This window comes from Cornus florida, unplaced genomic scaffold (genome assembly GCF_030987335.1).
Source record: "Cornus florida cultivar Cherokee Brave unplaced genomic scaffold, ASM3098733v1 CherokeeBrave_3.0.0_Hap2_Chr01, whole genome shotgun sequence".
Classification (NCBI taxonomy): Eukaryota; Viridiplantae; Streptophyta; class Magnoliopsida; order Cornales; family Cornaceae; genus Cornus; species Cornus florida.
Window position 1 is genome coordinate 28,686,694 of NW_026775571.1, and position 8,921 is coordinate 28,695,614.

An 8,921-nucleotide genomic window follows, 5' to 3' on the forward strand; every position below is an offset into this window, starting at 1 on the left:
TATGGATGGTCTACTTACCTAATAATTAAATTACAATTAAACTAATTAAATTTAAATTAAACATTAAATTAAAACTAATTAGACAATGAATTAACCTAAACATGTAGTGCCATCCATCAAATAGAAGCATTTTCCATCAATTTGAAACACAATTACAACTAATCAATACCATGCATAGCCATCACAAGAATCAATTAACAAAGAATTCAAGTGTAAAATTTGTTTATCAATCAACCACATATAAGACAATATGAGATTAATACATATAATCAATTGGAAGAATTTAATTCATAATATTCAAGACTATATACTAATTACATAAATTAATCCCCAAAAAGTGAAAAGAGAGAAAGAATAGGTTACATGCTTAGGGTTTGTCCAACCCTAAGTAGAAGAATCAGCCACTCATGGTTGATGGATTCGAAGATAGAACAAGTCCCATCATCTGCTTCATCTTCTTTGAGTTTTTCTTCTTCTCTGTGCTTTTTCCAAGAACCCTAGCTTTTCTCCGTTTCTCCTCTTTCACGTGTTTTCTAGAGAGAATGTAATAATACGATACATATTATAATAAAAACTCATAATTCTAATAATATTCACCTAAATAAAATAAATACTAACCCTAATCTAATGGCTCACTGGGCCTTAAGTAACAACCCTATTAAAGCCCAATAGTTCACAAAATAAGCCCAAACAATAAAAAAAATCTGTAATGTTGCCAAGTCCTGGGGGATAGATCCCCAACCCTGGGGGATCGATCCGCCCAGAGTTGGAAATTTCCTTTAAGCCTTATTTAGCTCCATTTTGGCCCCGGGCTAATTGGTTTGCTTCTTCATCTTTGGGAACATCATCAAAGGCCCGAGATTGACCGCTTTCGAAGAATAAACACACTATACGAGTAATGGGCTATGACCTCTTTTTGTCATTTTCTGAAATTTTTCTGAATATCTTTGCTTGACTCCAAAAAGGCTTTAATGGACCGTTCTTAGCACATTTTAACTTTATTGCCCTAAAATACACATAAACATAAATTACGACTAAAACATGAAATTAAGATAGATGCAAAGACTGAAATACCCTAGCTTAGGTGCGGAAATGTGCAACATTTAAGCACTTATCACACACACTATTGTTGCACACATGTTTTTCCCCCTCATTAATCATTCATTAAAGGTGTAGAAAAGCTATGTTTAGTGGTAACCTTTACACCCCAAGATCTCTCTCTTTTATTCTCTCTATTGTATTTCATTGTTTATTTTAGTTTAAATTTCACATTAGTATATTTCAACCAACCAACCATTCTTTTGATCACTCGACCTACTAACCCTAATCTCGATTCCACAACCTTGTACGACCCACCAATCCCTTGGGACGATCCCTACTTGCCTTATCTATATTTTGTAGTTAGAGGTAATAGTGGCTCTTATAAATGTAAAAGTTGGCAACATTGCACACGCACACTCTTATTGCACAATTTCAAGCTTTGGGTGCACCGCGACAACGCACCACCAAGTTTTTGGCGCCTTTGCCGGGGATTGATTGAAGGCAACGTCGTATTTGTGGAATCAAATAGGAATTAGTACTCTTTTGATCGTGTTTTTACTTTATTTGCATTTTCATTTTGGTTACTTATTGTGTTGGTTCTTGTTTAACTAGGTACATTGAGCTAAGAAGGTGAGCAAAGGAGCATTCCAAGTAAAGGAAGGAAAAAGCTAAAAATCTACAAAAAAAAAAATTGCAAAGCTAAAATTGGAAATGAATTGAAGTGCTAAAGGACCCTTTGTGAGCTCTTTCTTAACTCAACCCTTAGTTAAATTGTTGGCCCACGTGGAGGCTTGTATTTCAATTTGTAAATAAATCGTGAGCCCACGTGGAGGCATTTTTATTGTTCTTTGCATATTCTTGAAAGCATGGGAGTATGGGATCATTGTATGTGGAGGAAGTTTGTTGTTGATTGATTTGTTGTGAAGGTGAAGTGTTTGTTCATTATTTGTTGCTTGATTGTGTCTTGTTGTGCATACATAGTCGTAGGTCATTGAATCCTACTCTTGTCCCTCATAATTTGCATCTTGAATCGGTTGTTCATAATCCTAGGGGAAGAGGTAGTTCTTATCAATCCATTTCACCAATAGAGGATTTGAATGATGACCATGTGGAGGACCTTGGTCACATAGACCAACAAGGTATCCTTCACCCCAATATGCATCATGAAAACATACAAGTACCATTAGGCATGCCAAGGCCATTCATTCACCAACCACAACAACAATGCCAAGTTCCATTGGGAATGCCTAGGCCAATGTTTGTTCCACAACCTCCCATAGTCCAAGGCAATCAAGGTGCCTATGTTGCACCACCAATTGCTAATCCACCACTTGAATTAAGAGATCACTATGTGCCTAATGAATATAATGCACCCACATGCATTCAATTGCCACCATTTAGAGCACACCACTATGAAATCAAACCACAAACCATTCAAATGCTTCCTAACTATCATGGAGTTCCAAGTGAAGAACCCTACAAGCATTTGGATGAGTTTCTTGAATATGTTCCACCGTGAAATACACGGACATGCCGGAAGAGGTCTTAAGGCTTAAACTTTTTCCATTCACCCTTAAAGACAAGGCAAAATATTGGTTCAACAATCTTAGGCCTTTTTCAATAACTTCTTGGGCAGAAATACAACAAGAGTTCTTGAAGAAGTACTATCCGGTTTTTAAGACCAATGCCATGAGAACTTTAATTAGGGAATTTTCACATGGGGATGGGGAAACATTTCATGAGGCATGGGAACGATTCAATGAATTGCTTAGGAAGTGTCCACATCATGACATGCCCAAATGGCAATTAGTTCAATATTTCTTTGAAAGTCTATCGGACAATTACAAAGGCATGGTTGATGCTTCCATGGGTGGCTCTTACATTGATAGGCATGAGGATGATATGTGGCGTCTTTATGAGAGCATGAGTGAAAATTCTTTGCATCGAACTTTATCTTCGAAGAATGGTAGAAATTCTAGTGGAAGGAAGAGTGTCGACTTACATCAAGTCGATCACTCTAATGAAATTGCCGCCGAGATGAAATCATTATCTCAAAGGTTTGATCAATTCTTGATTAACCAAAACTCAGTGAATCAAGTATCTTCCTTCCCCAACCATTCTCATCATGCATCTAATGAGACATGCATGACTTGTTCAAGTGTTTTACATTCTACTTCTAATTGTCCCCATGGACATGTGTAAAGTGAGCATCATGAACAAGTCAATACAGTTTTTATTAATCAAGGGAATAATCCTTATGGTAATCATTATAACTCTAGTTGGAGGAATCATCCGAATTTCTCTTGGAAAAGCCAAGGGGAGGGCTCAAACCCTTCCCAAGGTGGTTTTCAAGGGAAGTATATTCCACCTCCAATGCAAGGCCAAGGATACCAAGGATATAAACAATACCAATCACAAGGAAACCAATTCTCGAATTCTCATTTTCCCAATCAATCATATTCTCAAGGAAATGTTAGGAGTCCCGCCTTTGAAGAGAAAGTTTTAACCATTTTAGGCACTCTAGAGGCGAACACACAATTGCTTCATTATCACTCTCAATCCATTGCAAAGCTAGAAACCCAAGTAGGGCAAATAGCTAGCACTTTAAATGTGAGAGAGAAAGGAAAAATGCCTTTGAATGCCCCACCAAAGCAACAATGTGTTGTGGAGACTCATTCTTCATCGGAAGGTCACACAATTAAGCATGTCAATGCGGTGACGACCTTGAGAAGTGGAAAGATTGTGGACAACCAAGTGGGTATGTCCAATGAAGAGAGTGAACTGGTGCAACCAAAAGTTGACACTCATCCCGTTTATCATCATATTCCTCCTTCATTGCATATGCATGATCTTTCAAATGAGAATATGTTGAAAAGTGATTTTAAAAGAGATTTTAAAAAGAAAGATTTGCAACATGATTTCAAAACTTCTTGTGTTGAAGAAACTTCAATGAAAAATTCTGAAAAGATTTTTGAACCAAAAACCCCATTTCCGAATGCCTTAAAAGGATCCATTTCAAATGACAAGCAAAAGGCCAAAGCAAATGAAATTATGGATATGTTTAGGCAAGTGAAAGTCCATCTTCCACTTTTGGATGCAATTAAGCAAATTCTAGCTTATGGCAAGTTCTTAAAAGACTTATGCACCCAAAAGAGGAAGAACAAAAGCCAAGCACCTAGAAAAGTGATCTTAACCGACCAAGTAAGCTCAATTTTGAAACATAATACTCTCCCAAAGTTTAAGGACCCCGGTTCACCTACCACTTCATGCATCATTGGTGATCATATCATTAATCGGACTCTTCTAGACTTAGGAGCAAGTGCTAACCTTCTTCCATATTCGGTGTATGTCAAATTAGGCTTAAGAGACTTGAAACTGATGTCGATGGTTTTGCAACTTGCCGACCGATCAATCAAAAAGCCTAGGGGTATCATTGAGGATGTTTTGATTAAAATTGATAAATTCTTCTTTCCCGTCGATTTCGTTGTCATTGACACGGAACCGGTTCCAAATCCTAAGAGCCAAATTCTCGTTATCCTTGGTCGTCCCTTCTTAGCAACCGCAAATGCCAACATTAATTGTAGGACGGGGATAATGAAAATTTCATTTGGCCACATGAAGGTAAAGTTGAATATCTTTAATCCAACCCCCAATTCATTTTGACAAGCATGAAGAAGTGAATGTTGTAAAGAAATGTCATAACCATGTACTTGAAACCAAAATTTCAAAAAGTTCATCTTCAACCTTGAAACCAAAGAAAGTTGTTTCAAAGTCTTGTTTTGAAAGGGCATGGAAGCCCAAAGATCACATTGAAAAAGAACCAAAAATTTCTTTTGAGCTTAATCTAACAAGTTCTTTAGGAAACTATTTATTGGGTGGAGTTCAAAGCACATATCATCCCATTAAGGAGGGGATGCACTACAAGATGTTTGATTTGGGCTAAAAGAGCCCAACGTCTTGCTAGAGACGTTAAAGACTAGTGAATTTCGTAGGGTGTCACAACCCTATTCCTCCCTCATTTCTATTTTAAATTTCATTTCTTGCGAAGTCTAGATATTTACTTTGAGTTCATATGCATTGTTGGGACTTGTGATTAGGATTGCATGCACCTTAATGTTGAAAATGAGCATTTTGCATAAGTTCGATCGATCTCCAAGGAGGTTCGATCGATCGAACTCCATACCTGCATCCAATCACCTCTCTGTCCAATCGATCGTAGAAAACCTGCATATTTCAGTTCTCTGTCAGATCGATCAGAAATATTTCGATCGATCTAGATTCATCTTCGATCGATCTGCAGTGTCCAACACTTAGAAAAATTTTTGAACCCAAAAACCTGCATATTTTTTCTCTCTGTCAGATCGATCGAACATTTTGTTCAGATCGATCTCTGTTCTTCATCTCACTATCCTTGACTTTGTTTGACTTTGTTTTGACTTTAAAATTAAAAAAAAAAAAAGAAATTAAAAATTGAGAATATATTTTAATTTTTTTTTTTTAATTTTTCAAAAAAGATTTTCTTTTATTTTATTTTTCAAAAATCCAAAAATATTTTCAAATTCCAATTTTTAGTTTTTAATTTTCCAATTTTTCAAAAATCTTAAAAATCCCAAAAATATTTTGTCACTTAAGAGGAGAGATCGATTTCAATTCGATGGATCTGAGGATTCAGTTCGATCGATCGAACTGGCAAGGGAATGTTTTAAAAATTCGATTTAGGGTTATTCGATCGATTTCACAAAAATCGATCTCAAACCCTCGTTTCACCCTTCGCTGCTGCATCCCAACTCTTCTCCATCTCCGGCGAGACTCCGGTGAGTTTCATCTCATCCCAAATCTCTCTCTCTCTTCTCGGATCTAGGATCTCATCTTCATTTAATCTTCTCTCTCGGTTTCCGGTAAGATTCGAGATCTCATCTGTGACTTCAAGCTTCGATTTGATGAATCCATGCTTTAAATGTTAGATCTATGTAGTTTTGATGATGCATATCGCCATTGATGAAGCCTAACCAAGTGACCCAAATTGATGCTTTGTTGTGTAGATGGGCCCACGTCCATGTTCGTGAAGGCCCCATGCCATCCATGTCACAAATCTGTGACTCTTCGAATTTCACATTATAGTTCGATCGATCGAACTTTTTCTCAAATCGATCTGATGAGATCGATCTCACTCAATCCAACTTAATTCAAGATCGATCGAACTTACATCGATCTCATATTTTTGTGATAGATCGAACTTCACAGATCTACATCACACACTTCATTATCATCATCTCTTGTGTTTCATGCTATCTTATTTATGCCCAATGCCTGTATTTTCCACATTGGATACATTTCATACTTATATTGTCTAGCATACTTCACATCATGTCATTTATTCCTTGTCACTTGTATAGATTCATGTTCTTTATCTGTGTTGTCTATCTTATTTGACATGCATGATTCTATAAACTATGCTTTAATTCTTTATACTGGCACTGACTTCCTTTTTGAGTTTTCTTTTTATTTTGGAGGCCATGACTCGATTCAAGACTGTTGCCAAGCGGCAACATGGCCCACATAGGAGAGTCAGGCAGAGGAGAAAGGAGCCAGGAGAGCCCTCTCATATTCAGGAGGAGCCAGTAGAGCCTACTCCACCTCAGTCTCCATATTCTGACAGCAGATTGCACTCTTCTACTCATGCATCATCTTCTCCTTAGGCTGAGGCTGAGTACATACCATCTCCATCTCCACCACTAGCTCAGCCAGCCCAGGACTTAGACCGGCCATTGTCGAGATACTCACACCTTTTAGTGGCGCATGAGTCAGTTTTTGATATAGACTTCTTCTCCCGGTCTAGTCTGACCCGGCTTGCATACGATGAAATTAACTGCAGGGGCATTTCAGCCATTCTAGCCCCTGTCACATACCTAGTTTACCCGAGGCTTATCCGGATGTTCTTCCAGAACCTCTGACTTGCCCCAAGTAATCTGGTGGAGCTGCGTACTACCGTGGACGACCATCCTATCAGTATTACTGTGGACACTTTATCCAGATCTTGCCGATGTTCGCATCTTTGCCCACCCGATCTCCAGGATACCTATCCTACTTTATGAAGGCCATTATATGCATTTATGGCCGAGGCACATACAGGCCATTACAGTGAGGGTGACACATTTGCTACTCGTACCTATCTCCCCGAAGACCTGTGGTTCTTTGATTCGGTGTTGTATCGAAATGTATTCATGGCCGGCCATAAGATACAGAGGCGTGGTGATTTTCTGATAGCTCTTTATGCATTCTACACAGGGTGCTGGCTTTCCATTCCAGTGCTGATATGGAGCGTCATGATGAAGCTCTATGCAGACCATATCAGAAAGGCCAAGCCCAAATGGGCTAAGTTTCTTCCATTTGGCCATCTTATTACACAGATTTTGAGAGACCAGCACTATCCCTTTCAGCCACGGGAGCATATTGAGTCTGGGGCCTATTCATTCGAGAAGTAGGACTGGAATAAGACATGCAATGCCCTTATTAAGAGTCTTGAGGAGGATACAGTGATAGCAGCTGAGGAGGATGAGGAGGCAGAGTCAGCAGCAGCAGCAGCAGCGGATGATCCAGCAATCGATCCGGCTACCATACATTTAGATATTGATTTAGAACGAGAACCACTAGCAGAGGAGGATCCACATCACTCTCCGGTAGGGTCGCTGTAATACCCCTAATTTTACAAAGGATAGTCCTGGAATTTCATTAATTATTTAATTACAATTTTTAATGGTTAATTGTTTAATTACTTAATTTGTTTGAATTACTTGTTGTTATTTGAAGGTTGTGTCAGTTTACTTGATTATTTGTGTGATTGTTTTTAATTGCAGTTTATTGTTTAAGTTAATTAATTAATTTTTCTTTTAATTAGTTGTCTTAATTGATTAATTTAATTATTTTAATTGAATTAATTTGGTGGGATTTAAAACTTTAATTGTTTTAAATTAATTGTGTTAAATGACTGGATTTAGTCACATGGATTTAGTTTTTAACGTGACTGTTATATAGCTTTTCATAGGCAGCCGTCATTGTTGATCACCTAGGTTTACCTATGGGCCGAGTTACGTATGGATTAGGGTTTAATATCTAAACCTATATATATGTATATTACGTTGGTTTAGGGTTAGAAACAAAACCCTTTTCACCCTATTCACTTTTACCGTGAAACAGAGAGAAACATAGAGGTATTACAGGGAGTGAGAGAACGACGAGTGAAACTTGAGAGCTTAGTGAGATAGGAGGAGGAAGGAGAGGTTGCTCGTAGGAGAAATCTAGGGCAACAGAGGTGGAAATGCAGTGACATTAACGGAGCATTTAGAAACTGTGGTTTAGAGTTTCAAATCTGAAACTCAAAGGCAAGTTTCTGTTCTTGCTCTTTCCCTTTAATTCGTGTTCTGGGCATGCCTAGCTAGACTCCAGGAGTTTAATTAATGCTAAAACAAATTAATTATGCATGCTTAATCAAACTAAAATAGAGGGTTGTAGAGTTATACATTCCTGTTTATGTTTTCTTTAGTTTTGTGATCTTTATGCATGAACTATTGTTTAAATTGAATCTTTGCATGTTAAAACACTTAAAATAATTTCGTATGGACGTATGGGACGTAGGTTGAATCTTAGAGGCCTTAGCAATAGAGTTTTAGGGTTGACTTTTGCACCGGTTCTGGTTACTCCACAGAGCGGGATCGAGTATCTTGTCTACACAAATGCTTCTTTACAGGGCCTTGGATGTGTTCTGATACAGGAAGAATAACTGATTTCTTATGGATATCAGAAACTTAAGCCTCATGAACTTAATTATCCAACACATGATTTGGAATTGGCAGCTGTGGTCTTTGCTTTACGCATTTGGA

The 8,921-nt window shown here is 37.8% G+C and overlaps 1 pseudogene; it reads right to left on the reverse strand.

Moving 5' to 3' along the window:
- Positions 1-2,735: 2,735 nt before the first annotated feature.
- Positions 2,736-2,834, reverse strand: LOC132283186 (small nucleolar RNA R71; annotated as a pseudogene).
- Positions 2,835-8,921: the final 6,087 nt, after the last annotated feature.